Source organism: Antechinus flavipes, chromosome 4 (genome assembly GCF_016432865.1).
Source record: "Antechinus flavipes isolate AdamAnt ecotype Samford, QLD, Australia chromosome 4, AdamAnt_v2, whole genome shotgun sequence".
NCBI classification, from domain to species: domain Eukaryota; kingdom Metazoa; phylum Chordata; class Mammalia; order Dasyuromorphia; family Dasyuridae; genus Antechinus; species Antechinus flavipes.
Window position 1 is genome coordinate 313596967 of NC_067401.1, and position 15634 is coordinate 313612600.

Genomic DNA, 15634 nt, shown 5'->3' on the forward strand with positions numbered 1-15634 from the left:
GGGGAATGAAACCTGGTTGCCTAGTTTGAAATGTTGGAATTGGTAAATTAAAAAAGAAGAATTCAAGAAAAATTATTTAAAATAGAAGTACCAGTGGAAGGGCAGGTTAGACTGCAGGTAGCCTACAACATTCCCTAATGGGTCAGAACATGATTAGAATAGAATTTGGAAATATTTAACAAAATAAATAAAAATATTATAAAACATGGATAATGCTAATATATAGTTTTCTAAATCAATGTATGCTTAGAGGGAACCTTGTATATAATTTTGTAGCCCTGTTTCTTTTTGAAATTGGCAATCTGATTTAAAAGATAAATTGCATAAAGAATAGTGGGAGGAGAGCATAGTGAAATAATAGATGAAATGATAATAATAGCATTCATATAGCACTTTAAGATTTGCATGGTATTTTATGATTGGCAATCAATAAACATTTATTGTGTCTACTATGTGCCAGTACTGTGCTAAATGCTGGGGATATGAAGAAATTAAAAAGACACTCTGCCCTCAAGAGGTTCACCATCTAATACAGTCTAACATATAACGTTATTTTATCTTCACAACAACCCTGGGAAATAGATGCTATTATAACTACCACTTAAGTTAACAGGTAGATAAGGACTTGACTAAGTGAACTCAGGCACAGCCTTGTAGTGCTGGTGCTCCTTCTACTGTGCCAGCTAACTGCCCAACTGAGACATGGGGAATTCCACTTAGAGAAAAAATTCTGAAATATCATAGTTACTTTGCTTTTGCTTAATATAAACAACCATTTTAATAGTTCCACTATAAAATGCACTTCATTGATTTGTAAAGTACTTATAAAGTTTAAAATTACAAATGACCTGCTTGTAATACATCTTACAATATGGCATAAGGATGATAAACTAATTAAATTCCTGGGGGAGGGGAAGCAAATTTGTTTTCACTGACTAAGTTCCCTGGAGAATACCTAATAACATGACCATTAAAGTTATAAAATTTATATATTTATACATAAATATATATATAATATATATATATATGCACGTATATATTGTGTATACACATACACACACAAACACATATACAAATAAGACTAGAGAAGGTTATAGAGGAAGCATCATTTGAGCTGAGCCTTGAAGGAAGAAAAGGATGTAAGCGATTCCAGAAATGGAGAGAGTACATTCTAATTTTAAGATAAAGCCACTGAAAATACATAGAGAGGTGAAATTACAAAAGATCATGGAACAATTAGTACATTCTGCCTATGCAACTAAGCTCTCTACAAGGCTGCTGAAAATGCTGCAGGTGACACGAGGGTTTATGCTCAGAGAATGTGATACAAGATAAGAGTTGATAAAATGTTGATACGTTTGGCAGCAGTACCTGCCAATTGTATCAATAATAATTGATATTATTATATCAATAAGTCCTCAGATATAAGCCCCATAGATACAATGCTGCATTAAAGGACATACACATTTTGATAGCCCTTTGGGCATAGTTATTTGGAGTTTTCTTGGCAAAAATACTGGTAGTTTGCAATTTTCTTCTCCAACTCATTTTATAGATGAGGAAACTGATATAAAAAGCCTTAAGTGACTTGCCCAGGATCACACAGCTAGTTGGTGTCTGAGGCCAAATTTGAACTCATGAAGATGAGGCTTTCTGACTCCAGGTCTAGTGTTCTATCCACTGTATCATCTAGCTGTTGTTATTAGTAAACAAAAAATTTTAATCCTTTACTATGTGCTAAGAACATTGCTAAGTGCTGGGGGTATAAAGGCAAAATTCATCTTCTTTTCTAGAGGAACTCAGAATCTAATGGGAAAAGCAACTGTATACAAATAAGATAAAAACAGAATCGAGGGAGGATGATTTCTTTTTTTTAATAGCTTTTTACTTACAAGTTATATGCAGGGGTAATTTTACAGCATTGACAATTGCCAAACCTTTTGTTTCAATTTTTCCCCTCCTTTCTCCCACCCCCTCCCTAGATGGCAGGATGACCAGTAGATGTTAAATATATTAAAGTATAAATTAAATACAAAATAAGTATACATGACCAAACTGTTATTTTGTTGTACAAAAAGAATCAGACTCTGAAATATTGTACAATTAGCCTGTGAAGGAAATCCAAAATGCTGGCAGGCAAAACTATAGGGATTGGGAATTCTATGTAATGGTTCTTAGTCACCTCCCAGAGTTCTTTCACTAGGCATAGCTGGTTCAGTTCATTATTGCTTCTTTCATTTTCCCTAATATCTAGTATAGTGCCTGGCACATAAGAGGTCTTAAATAAATACTTGTAAATTAAGTAAAAGGACCTTTGGCAGTTAGGGGGACAACATGACTAGAGTGTAAGAGTTGTAATCAGGAAGATCTGAGTTCAAATTCTGACTTCAAAACTTTACTATGTGACTCCAGGCTAATGACTTTGACTTTTTTCAGTCTTAGTTAATTATAGACTACTATTTGATAAGAATATTGTGAGTATCAAATGAGATAAGCACTTTACAAATCTTGAAGTGCTACATATATGCAAAGTATTAAAATATCAGATTTATCTAATTAGGTTTTACATTTATTTATATGTTTTGTTTTCTTGGAGGCTTTGAGGAACTAGGGAAACTTTTTTTTTTTAATAATAGCTTTTTATTGACAACTAGGTGACTCAATGTACTTTTGTAAGCTTATACAGTTAGTCTTGGAGTGAAGAGAGAAAGTGGTAAGGGAACAACAAGGAAACTATTAAAATACTTATATCCCAAAAAGATCATAAAGGAGAGCAAGGGTCCCACAGGTACAAAAATGTTTGTGGCAACCCTTTTTGTAGTGGCAAGAAATTGGAACCTGAGTGGATGCCCATCAATTGGAAAATGGTTGAATAAGTTATGGTATATGAATGCTATGGAATATTATTGTTCTATAAGAAGTGACCAGCAGGATGATTTCAAAGAAGCCTGGCGAGACTTACATGGACTGATGCTAAGTGAAATGAGCAAAACCAGCAAGGAGATCATTGTCTGCAGCAACAAGATTATATGAAGATAAATTCTGATGGACTTGGCTCTTTTCAAGAAGGAGATGATTGAGGCTAGTTTCAATGATTTTGTGATGAAGAGAGCCATCTGCACCCAGAGAGAGGACTGTGGGAACTGAGTATGAATCACAACATAGTATTGTCACTCTTTTTGTTGTTTATTTGCATTTTGTTTTCTTTCTCATTTTTTTCTCTTTTTGATTTGATTTTTCTTGTGCAGCACAATAATTGTATAAATATGTATACTTCTATTGGATTTAACATAATTTAAAACATGTTTAATATATATTGATTACTTCCCATCTAAGAGAGGGAATGGGGGAAGGAGGAAAAATTTGGAATGCAAGATTTTGCAAGGCTCAATGTTGAAAAATTATCCATGCATATGTTTTGAAAATAAAAAGCTTTAATAAAAAAAGCTCCAAATAGTTCCATAACTGGGATGACTATACGATAATGAACAGACATAACCTTAATATCATATCAAGCATACATAGCCAATCATAGATTAATGAAAGAAAGAGTCTATGACTATCTTAGTAGGATTTCTTTACTGACAGAAAATAAGGGTTGCAAAATAAATTAGCTGAACCTGGGGGAAACAGCTTATTATAAGTCAATTCTATTATAAGTCAATCCTATTATAAGTCAATCTTTTCTGTTCTCCTTGTTGACAATCACTTTTATTGGTAAGTTCAAATTACACTGAAAGTGTTGAACATGAATTTCACATTAAACAAGACCTCACACTATCCATCTAGCTTTGATGAATTGAAATTAGATCAATCCAACCAAGAGTTGAATGAAAAATGTCAAGTAGCTGTTTGAGTTTCTATTAAGCAGTTATTTCTTAAGAAGAAATCATTAAAAAAAAAAAAAAAACTAGGGCAAGTTGAAGTTTGACATCATAGCCTTGAAAGATTACTCAAAGTAGATGGAGTGATTTTTCCCCCACTTTTCGATCTAAAACCCAAGATGTAATTATTGGAGTTCTATCTCCACAGAAGCAGACTGTCTGACTATAAGATTACTTTCAGTGTTCAAGTTGTTAAAATTGACTTGATTTTCAAAATTAATTTTATGGAACATTACTCTCAATATAACCTAATTGCCTTGGCAGTAATAACGAAGATTCTTTCTTTTTAAAATGTAAGTGGTGTGTGTGTAGTCTTTTAATATGTGTTTGCCTGACAGGCAGCTGTGAAATTAGGATATCATTCTGGAACTCTTTTATGTACCTGTTAGAAAACGAATTCAGTTTTTCCCTTGAATTCATGCACATAGTATAGAGTCAAACTAAATGGAGACCAGAGATCAAAAAAATTAGCTTCCATGGGGAGGCATAATGGAATTCTCTTTTAGCCTGATTTATTGTTCAATAGATGTGTTATATATCACTGATGAAATCACTGCTTCTGAAATCCCTCAAATTTAAGAAGTAAAATCTTGATATAACATGGTTAGCCAAGAAAACACATCAAGTCTGATCCCAATGCTACATTCTTGAAGAATTTCAGGGTTGCCTTTTGCCTCATATAAGTTAATACTCTTAAAGAAACAAAATAAAACAGAAGAAAATCAGATTATGATAGACAAGACAAAAGACAATTCTTCTTTAAAGTTTCATACAATTCAATGGGAATGATTAGCATAGAAATAAAAATAAAAATGAATGAATTATGGGAACTTTGATAAAGGTGATGCTATTGTCAGATCCAATAGTTACTAGTTTTGAGACCTTTGGCAAGTCATCTTGCTTTTTCTAAGACTCATTTTCCAAAACTGTAAAATGAGGATAATTATACTTAGACTATTAACTCAGTATTATTTTGAGTCAAATATTTTATAAACTTGTTGACATTGATATTGCTGTTATATGTCATTATTATTATTTTTAAGTTTATTAATAATAGGGTGATACTGCTTCATTAGAGTTATTGGTGTCTTAGACCATGAAAACCATTGAAATTGCTCTATCTCTTGTATATTCTTACTTTGGAGATGTTTAAGATGTGGAAAAGGTATCTCCTCTCTATCTTATTGATCATTTGACCAAGATGTAAAATATTTTCTCTATAAAGTATGGAGACAAAAGAAATACCTATATCAGATATGGATATAATTTTATATATCCACTTTTTGGGGTCCCATACCTATGAGGAAACTTTGTAAGTCAATGACTTTTGCCCTATTATTTTTAGTTGTAGAGAATTGCTTGGGGCATTGAAAAGGTTAAGTATCTAGTCTGAGATTATGTAGCAGTTACTTTTAGTGGTACAATTAGGAACATAGAAAGAGCCCCATTCAGAATGCTATGCTGGGAAACAATCTTTCTGGTCAATTCAGAAGGGATTGGGTCTTCAAGCCATGCTAATATTCTTACTGAAGTTTTGAAGCAATCCAATTTTTCAATGACAAAGTGGTCTTAGATGTTTGAGCCAGACCTATTGTCTACTATATACAATCCCTGACATAATATCAAATATTACTTGGTTAGTCCCATTGTTCTGTCCACGTTAGCAATGTTATGATAGGTATTGCTCCATTCAATGATAACTTTCTTACTCAGGCCTGGCTTGGGGGTCATCTTAGGAAATAGCAATTACCTCTGATTCTACCAACAATTCCACAACTTATTTCATGAAAAATGTTTCCCTCTTTACACAGCATGATATAGTGCTTTGTATGGTGCCTGACACATAATAGATGCTTAATAAATACTGATTGATTGATAAAGTCTCTAGATTAGGAATCAGGAGCCCTGGGGTCTAGTTTTTGTTCTTCTACTAGCTGAGTACAGAGAACCACATCCAAATGAGATACCAGGATCAAGTATAACTGAATGATTTGTAAATCATTTGATTTGATTGTAAATATTTATATTTGTTTTTATAGTAATAATTAAAAAAAATACTACAAAAAATTTTAGTAACTTGGAAATCAAACAAAAAGGGGATCTACCTGCATTCTACATCTGTCTATATGACCTTGGAAAAAATATACAACTCTCCTGGGACTCATTTTTGTCATCTAAAGAATGAGAACAATAAAGGTGAAATAGGCTGAACTTTAATCTTTAAGGAACTTTTCTGTTCTAAAATAATTTGAGTCCAGGATCATCTTCTAGTGGTCTAATCTTTATTGGTCAGTGTCATCACAGTTTAACTGAATTCTCCTCTGGGTCTGCCTTAGAGAAACTACTCTGGTTTCATGATTCCTACTAGCTATTTTGTTCACACCTTTGTGATCAGGGCTCTCTGCCAAATAGGGTGCTATTTTACACAAAAGGTGATAAGGCTGAAGAATGTCAACTTCTATTTTTTATAGGGGATCAACTTCTATTTTTTATAGAGGACAGGGAAGGTAGGAGAGAAATAGGGCTGAGAGCACCACCTCAACTTGTTCTCTATTCATCTCCAAGGAAAGGAATGCAAATTTAGTATTAAAAAAAAACAAAAAACATCTTGGGTTACATGTATAAAATATACCCTTGTGGACTCTACTCAGAGAATAGAGATGTTTCTGACAGCCCTAAAATATATATATATATATATTTTGCCTAAAGCTAACTGCCTTATCTATTAAGAGATAGAAATAAGCAGCAATTTTTAAGGAAAAATGAGAAAATCATTTTCTCATTTGTGTTTCAAAAATCAATTTGTTAATGAGTACTGTGGTAGGCCCTAGGAGATGTATGAAATTTATATGACATAAGACTTGCTATCAGTTTGTAAGGGTATGACAGATAACCATATATCACAAGTCCATCATAGAGGTACAGGCAACCTGACAGGAAGACAGATTTCTGAGCTTGGAAGACAAAGGTTCAAATCCTACCTCTGATACTTCCTAACTATATAATGCTGGGCAAGTTACTTATATGTCTCAGACAACTCTCTAGGATTGTAGATTTAGACTTGGAAGTTTCTCTAGAGGTCATTAAGACTTGGGTCATAGGAAAATTAGTTTAATTCAGGCCAGGACTATTGACAATTCAAATAGTGATCATATGCAGACCACCTCCTAAATTGTTTATGTTTGTGCTATTCTTTTGTTTTGTAAGACAATTTATTATCATAATAATAAAGATGGCAATTTTTCTTGAATTAGAAAAAAAATTATTCCATTTTCCACATTTTCTCCACATTGTTCTCTACAAGTAACCAATCATTTCTTTTTCTTCCCTTAAGGGCAGAAAATCTTCTATTTTTATCGGTGTCTCTAGGACTCTCTATCCTAAGAAGAAGCTTCTTAATGCCTTTTTTGAATTTGAGTTTATTTAATTAAGATAGATAGCTAAGACAAATAATGTTTGGCACCAAATATATTCATTGATATTTTAAGACAGAATTATTTTGTTGGCTATTGGTATTAGCTATTTTGTACCTTCAGCTGCTTAAATCTAGAACTATGGATTCAGTATCTAAACTGTGCATACTCTTTGACCCAGCAATTCCAGATCTATTCCCCATAGAGATTAGAAGAAGAGGCAGTCAGAACACATACAAGATTTATCAATGAATTTCTCCATCTTATAAGTTGGTAGTTCCCCAAAATAATTACAATAGTATAAACTGAGGCAAATGACTGTTAGGATTCTTACAAGGTGCCAAGTCAGTGGAATTGATGAAATAATGATTCTCTAATTTACATGTACTTAGTACTTACTATAATTCCACAAGATTCACACCTTTAAGACAGCATATATGAGGAGGATCTCTCAGGGCTAAAGCAGAAGCCCACTCCCAGAGGAGGAGACAGAATCATTTCATCTTCCACCTTTGTGCTGGCTGGAGACATTCAGAGGAAGCTAGAGGCAGAAGTTGGCAGAGTCAAAGAACTAGCGGCAGGAACCAAGGAGAGAAATAAGCCTCTAAAAAAGCTAACTAGGGCCAAGGAAGGAGACAAGACTTTGAAGGACACAATAAAGGATTTGGACTTTAACTCCTGGCTGCATTTGGGATGATGACACTGAACTGAAATGAAGGCTGCCTCCAGAAACCCCCAAGAAACCTGCTCCCAGAGAACATTATATTTTAGAAAACATTACAAATGACCTCTTGAAGGGATTTAGAACTTTCTTTCAAAGGGGAAGATGCCTGGAGAATGCAAAGGCTATGGAGATTTAAATCCCTTTTTTCCCTAAAGAGAAGAAACCAGAGGAATAAGATGCTTATAAAAAAATTTTTTTTAAGGTTTTATTAAACGGAGAAGAAATGAAAAGCATGCACATGGGTACTGTCCAGCCTGTGCTGAACAGAATGTCAGATGATGAATGGAAAGAGTGCATATATTTTTTTTTAAAAGGAAGGTAAGGAATTTGGGGGAAAGGTAAATTCAGAAAGAAACAAGTCCATGAGACCCATCCCCAAAGGGAGGTAGGAGTGAGGAATTCTAGGTATCAGAACTGTGGCCCTTTTTTACACAAATCAGAAGCCATTCTTGGTGATAATCATCCACAGTTCAAGGTATGTTAAAAAGATATCTCTAAAATTGGGATATTCCAAGATTCTTATAATCAAAGTTAATGGAATCCTTGAATATAAAACTGTCTTCAAAAAACCTATAAAACAGGATGTGTTAATTTTTTCATAAACTATAGTTAGGAAAGTCTTTGAAGATAAGGATGTCTATTTAAAGTCCTTAAACCATCAAATGACTTTAAAGCTTGTATAATCTGAATTGGCTTAAAAATTGTTGATTTTCTGCATGTCCAGCTGAGTTTACTCTCCATCACTACAAAGAATTATGGTATGTCAAGACATTCTGCTTCTTGGTTAATATAGCTAGTTTGCATACAGTTTTTCTCATTTACCTCATTATTGAGGAGCTGAAAGAAGTCAAGGTAGTTAATCTTTTTTTATAGATGCACTCATATAATAATAATCTATGACAGATTGCCATCACAGGTATAATAATGAAAAAGTTTGAAATATTATGAGAATTACCAAAATTTGGAACAGAGACATAATGTGAACATGTTGTTAGAAAAATGGCACTGATAGACTTGCTCATAACAGGTTTGCCACAAACCTTCAACTTGTTAAAAATAAAACAAAACAAAACAACAAAAAAACCCAAACCTCAATTTCTGTGACATGCAATAAAGTAAACCACAATAAAATGATGTATGCCTGTATATAATTTTATTTTACTTTGCCCAAAAGCTTGATTTCAACCTTTGCTTTTTTAGAATCACCTGATATATTAGTATGTATGTGTATATATGTATATGTATGTGTATATATATATATATATATATATATATGTGTGTGTGTGTGTGTGTGTGTGTGTGTGTGTGTGTAGTATGTTATCATGGGGTATCACACATTCTCTTATTTTATATTTGTTTTTCTTATATGCAGAAAATTGTTAGGTTTTGGTGATGTTGAGATTTTAAAAAAGCCATGCTACTATGCCTTTTTCTTTCTAATCTATTGACATTTAACATTAACATGGATAGGTTTGTGTTTCTCCATTCTTTTTCTTTTTTTTTTAATTTTCAATAGTATTTTATTTTTCCAAATAAATATAGTTTTCTTTTTAAAAAATTTTATTTTAAAAACAGAATAAGAAAAATGAAAAACAGAAAAGAATAGAAAACAAAAAAGAACATTGTCATGTGCCCAGTAGAACATCAGGGAAGATTTAAAAATATAACAACAAATTACTAGGTCAAGAAAGTACATATATTAGTAAAATAAATTATATTCATCTTCATATATTCATTATATTCCATCTTTTATTTACTTTCTTATAAATTGTTCTTTTGTTTTCTGCTATACACCTTTTCTACTTTGTTCTTCCACCCCTTTCATCTCCCACCACTACCACGCAGGCTATAAATAAGAAGGACATATTTATGTATACATATGTAGTTATATACATACACACACACACACACACACACACACACACAGATAGATATACCCAAACATGTCTTTCCTATCCTTGCTGACTCTTCGCTTTAATTCTGCTCCTTAGCTTGCTTTGTTATTACTTAACCTCCCCACACCATGGATCCTTCCCTTGTTTTCTTCCCAAAGACTTTGCTACCCTCCAAAATCTATCATTTATTTATTTATTTATAGTGTTGCCTTTTTCATCCATTTCCAATGTGAGTAGGTTTTCAGTACTGTGAGCCCTCCTCCTCTCTCTAATGCTGTGTCTATTCTTCCTCTATACCTCATTTGTATAACATAATTACTATTTTTACCTTAACTCTGTTCCAATCTTTCTTTTGAACTATTCTATTGTTGATTTCAGTCTTAAACATATGGTGTACATTTCTCAGTGGGGAAAAAAACAAACCCACAAACAATTTGTTCATTTTAATTCCTTGAAATTGATCTTTAATATTGGCTTTTATATGTTTTCTATTAACTTTGGGTTTATTTGACAGAAAGTCCTGAAAATCTGCAAATTCATTGAATGTTCATTTTTCTCATTCAATATTGTAGATAATTTTGCTAGATATGATTTTTTGGTCATAAGCCTAGTTCTTTTGATAGTCAGTAGATATGATTCCAGGATCTATGGTCTTTTATTATGTTTGCTGATAAATCCTGTATTATTCTAAATGTAGTTCCAGTGTGTTTAAGTTGTTTTTTCCTTGTTTCTTGCAAAAGTTTCCCTTTGTTCTAGGAGCTTCAAAAATTCATCAATCACCACTTCAACAAGATCCTTTATGCAAAATACATAGGAATATTATTGCCAAATTTTGAAACTTTCAGAATTCTCTTTCTCCTACTTCTTTCCCAGTCTAACTTTTTAATATGAATATTATTTTGTGGCGGTCTTTTCCAAGAATAAATGAAGAAAGCAATTGCAAAGAACTTATTGTGCACTATGCACTGAGGATTCACATAGAACAGTAAAAAAAAATTGGGGCAGAGCCAAGATGGTGAAGGGGAGATACATTTTTATTTAACTCTTTCTGATGACCTTCAGATTAACAACAAATCAAGCCTCTGAACTGGTGGTTTTGGAGTGACAGAACCCACAAATATTTGAAGTGTAATAGATTTCCAGCAGAAGATATTTAGAAGAACTTCAGAAAACATCTATTTCAATCAGGCAGCAAAGAGAAAGGGGGAGGAGGGAGGTGGCTGAGCACAGATACATTGCAGAGACCCAGGCTGGTGTGGCATCCCTGCTCCAGGGAATCTACTGGGAGACTCTTAACCAAAATGCAGTAGCATTGGCTATTCTGTCCTGATTATAAACCAGTAGATCACCATATTAGCTGTGAGATATTCAACACAAATACAAAAGGCAAATAGTCTCTGAATCCCAGAATAATGTGACACTTGGACACTCCCACTAAGCACCTAAGTCAGCAGCACCAACTCAGCACAGACACTGTTCCCCATAGAGAAAGCTTGGGACAATCTTCCTTTAGCCCTAAGAGTAGATCTCAACCTTTAAAAAAAGTGAACAAAAAAGCAAAAATGAACTCTGACCACAGATAGTTTTTATGAAGAAAGAAAAGAACAGACCTCAAATCCTGAGAATACTAAAAGCAAATCATCTCCAGATGAAGCCCCAAATGGTGATATAAGTTGGTTCCCATCTCAGAAGACTCTCTTGGAAGAATTTAGAAAAGGATCTAAAACGACAGAGGAAAAATGGGGATAAGAAATAAGAACATTGCAGGAGAATTTGGAAAAGGAAATATAGAAATTATTTGAAGAAAACTCTCTATAAAACAGATTTAGTGAAATGAAAAAAACATATAAGTCTTTACAAAATAGATTTGACAAAATGAAAAAAAGTACTCATTGAAAAACAATTTGTGAAATGAGGAAAAAAATCCATTGAACAAGACAACTCATTTAAAAAATTCAATTGACCAAATGCAAAAGGAGCTAAAAAAAAAGGTAACTGAAGAAAATAATTCACTAAAAATTAGATTTGAACAAATGGAAACGAATGACTCAATGAGACATCAAGAAATCAGTTTAAAAAAAAAAACAAAAAATGAAAAAATAAAAGAAAATGTAAAATACCTCATTGGAAAAACTATCTTGGAAAACAGATCTAGGAGAGACAATCTAAGAATTATTACCTTCCTAAAAAACATGATAAAAAAAAAGAGCCTACACATCATCTTTCAGGAAATCATAAAGAAAAACTATCCTGATGTCCTAGAACCAGAGATAAAATAGCCATTGATAGAATTCACTGACCATCTCCTGAAAGAGATGCCAAAATGAAACTTCCAAGGAATATCATAGCTAAATTTCAGAATTATCAGAAGGCGAAAATATTGCAAGCAGCCAGAAAGAAACCATTCAAATATTGAGGATCCACAATCAGGATTACCCAGGACCTAGCAGCCATTTTAAAGAATCAAAGGGCCTGAAATCTGAGATTCCAAAAGGCAAAGGAACTTAGACTGCAATCAAGAATCAACTACTTAGAAAAATTTAGCATTATCTTTCAGGGAAGAAGATGGACATTCAATGATACATGTAATTGTATATGTATAAAATAAATTTCATTTATTTTTTATGAAAAGACTAGAGCTGAACAGAAAATTTGATTTCCAAATACAGAAATCAAGAGAAGCATAAAAAGGTAAAAATGAAAGAACTCTTGAAAATTATATCTCTATTATGGCTATACTTAGGGTGTAATTTGATTTTATTGTGCTAATATAAAAAAGAAACTAGAGGTAGAAAGGGGATTGCACTGGAAGAAAGAAAAATGGAGGTAAAATGTGGTATATCTTGTAAAGAAGCAGAAAAAAGACCTATTATATCAGGAAAAGAAGGGAAGGGGATGAACACTATGTGAATCTTACTCTTATCAGATTTGGCTCAAAGAGAGAATACCAGATATATTTAGCTTCACAGAGAAACTTGTCTACCCTATAGGGAAGAACTTGTCTTCTTCCTATAGGAGAAGTATAGGGAAGTAGGAGGGGGAAAGGGAAAGGAAAAAGAAAGGATAATAGAAGAGAAAACAGAAGTAATATGGGAAAGGTATTAGGAAGGTGGAGATACTGTAAAAGAAGAGAATGTTTGAGAGAGGTGATAGTCAGAAGCAAATTACTGGCGAGGAGGGAAATGGGGAAAGGAAAAATAAAAATATAACTAGGGGAAAATAAGATACTGGGAAATACAGAATTAATCATTTTAACTGTGAATATGAATGGGATGAACTCTCTCTTAAACAGAAGACGATAGCAGACTGGATTAAAAGCCAGGACCCTACAATATGTTGTTTACAAGAAAAATGCTTAAAGCAGAGTGATTCATACAGAGTAAAGGTAAAAGGCTGGAGCAGAATCTATTATGCTTCAACTTGAAGTAAAAAAAAAAAAAAAAAAAAAAAAAACAAGGATAACAATCCTGGTCTCAGATCAAGTAAAAGCAAAAATTGATCTAATTAAATGAGATAAGGAAGAAAACTATAGCTTGCTAAAGGGTACCACAGATAATGAAGTAATAGCAATACTAAACATATATGTACCAAGTATATAGCATCCAAATTCCTAGAGAAGAAGTTAAGAAAGCTACAAGAAAAAACAAACAGCAAAATTATCTTAGTGGGGGATCTCAATCTTGCTCTCTCAGAATTAGATAAATTGAACCATAAAATAAATTAGAAAGAAGTTGAGGTAAATAGAATTTTAGGAAATTTATATATGTTACACTTTTGGAGAAAATTGAATGGAGAAAGAAAGGGGTACTATTTTCTCAGCAGTTCATGGAACTTATACAAAAATTGACCATATATTAGGGCATAAAAATTTCAAAATCAAAAGCAGAAATAGTACATAAAATCTTTTTCAGATCATGATGCAATCAAAACCACATGTAATAAAGGAGTAGGGAAAAATAGACAAAAATTAATTGGAAATGAAATAATCTGATACTAAACAATGAGTGGGTGAAACAACAAATCATAGACACTATAAAAATCCAACCTAGCATCCTAGAGGCCTCAGTATCAGCCAGAGTAAGGATAAGCAAAAGTCCTTGGTCTTTAGGGAGAGAAGTGAAGGAGATGGACAAAACTGCCAGGAGTTTTGCCAAGGATCCCTCCTTGATTCTAGAGTCCAGAAACTCCATACTCTTCTCCTCCTCATCCTGTGGCCAAGTGCAGTTCTCTTGCTTCTCTCACCCCACCCCCTAATTCTTACCTACAATTCTCTTAATCCCAAACACTGAGCCAGCATTAACTGTGAGAAAAACAATTCCAAACATAAGCTAAAAGTCATTGTCGAATAGGTAATTAGCCTTAAGATTCAAATGCACCTATTCAAAGTTTCAGCCCTTTACAAGACACAGTCAATAATTTCATACAACAGAATTTGTGGGATGTGACCAAAGCAGTTCTTAGGGGATGTTTTATATCTCTAGTTGCTTACTTGCATAAAATAGAGAAAGAGAAGATCAATGAATTGGACATGCAAATACAGAAGCTAGACAAAGAACAAATTAAATATGCCCAAGTAAATAGCAAATGGGAAATTCTGAAAATAAAAGGGGATAGTAATAAAATTGAAAGTTAAAAATACTATTAAAAATAAATAAATAGATTTAAAATGTATAAATAACTTATTTATTAAAAAAATTAAAAAAACAAAATTAAGAGCTGGTTTTATGAAAAAAAACCCAACAAAATAGATAAACCTTTAGTTAATTTGATTAGAAAAAGGAAAGAAGAAAATCAAATTGTTAGTATCAAAAATGAAAAGGGTGAACTTTCCACTTTCCACCAATGAAGAGGAAATTAGAGCAACAATTAGGAGCTATTTTGCCCATCTGTATGCCAACAAATATAATTTGAGTGAAATGGATGAATATTTACAAAAATATGGATTGCCCAAATTAACAGAGAAAGAAATAAATCACTTAAAAAGTTCCATTTCAGAAAAAGAAATTGAACAATTAATCAACTTCCTAAGAAAAAATCTCCAAGGTTTACATGTGAATCCTACCAAGTATTTAAAGAACAATTAATTCCAATATTATGCAAATTAAATTTAACAAATTTAAATAAAAATTTAATAAATTTTTTATAAATCCCCAAGACCAAATAAAAAAATTAAATAGGGAAAGAAAGTATCCTACCAAATTCTTTTTATGACACAGACATGATGCTAATATCTAAACCAGATAGGGCTAAAACAGAGAAAGAAAATTATTGAACAATTTCCTTAATGGATACTGATGCAAAAATCTTAAATATAAGCAAAGAGATTACAGCAAGTTATTTCCAGGAAAATACACCATGACTAAGTAGGATTTATAGCAGGAATGCAGGGCTGATTTAATATTAGGAAAACTATCAGCATAATTGACTATATCAATAACCAAACCAACAAAAATCATATGATTCTCTCAATAGGTGCAGAAAAATTATTTGACAAAATCCAACACCCATTTCTATTAAAAACACTAGAGAGTATAGGAATAAATGGATTTCCTTAAAATCATCTATTTAAAGTCATCGACAAGCATCATATGTAATGGGGATAAACTAGAACCCTTCCCAATAAGATCATAGGTGAAACAAGGTTGCCCACTATCACCATTACTATTCACTATTCTATTAGAAATGTTAGTTTTGGTAGTAAGAGAAGAAAAAGAGATG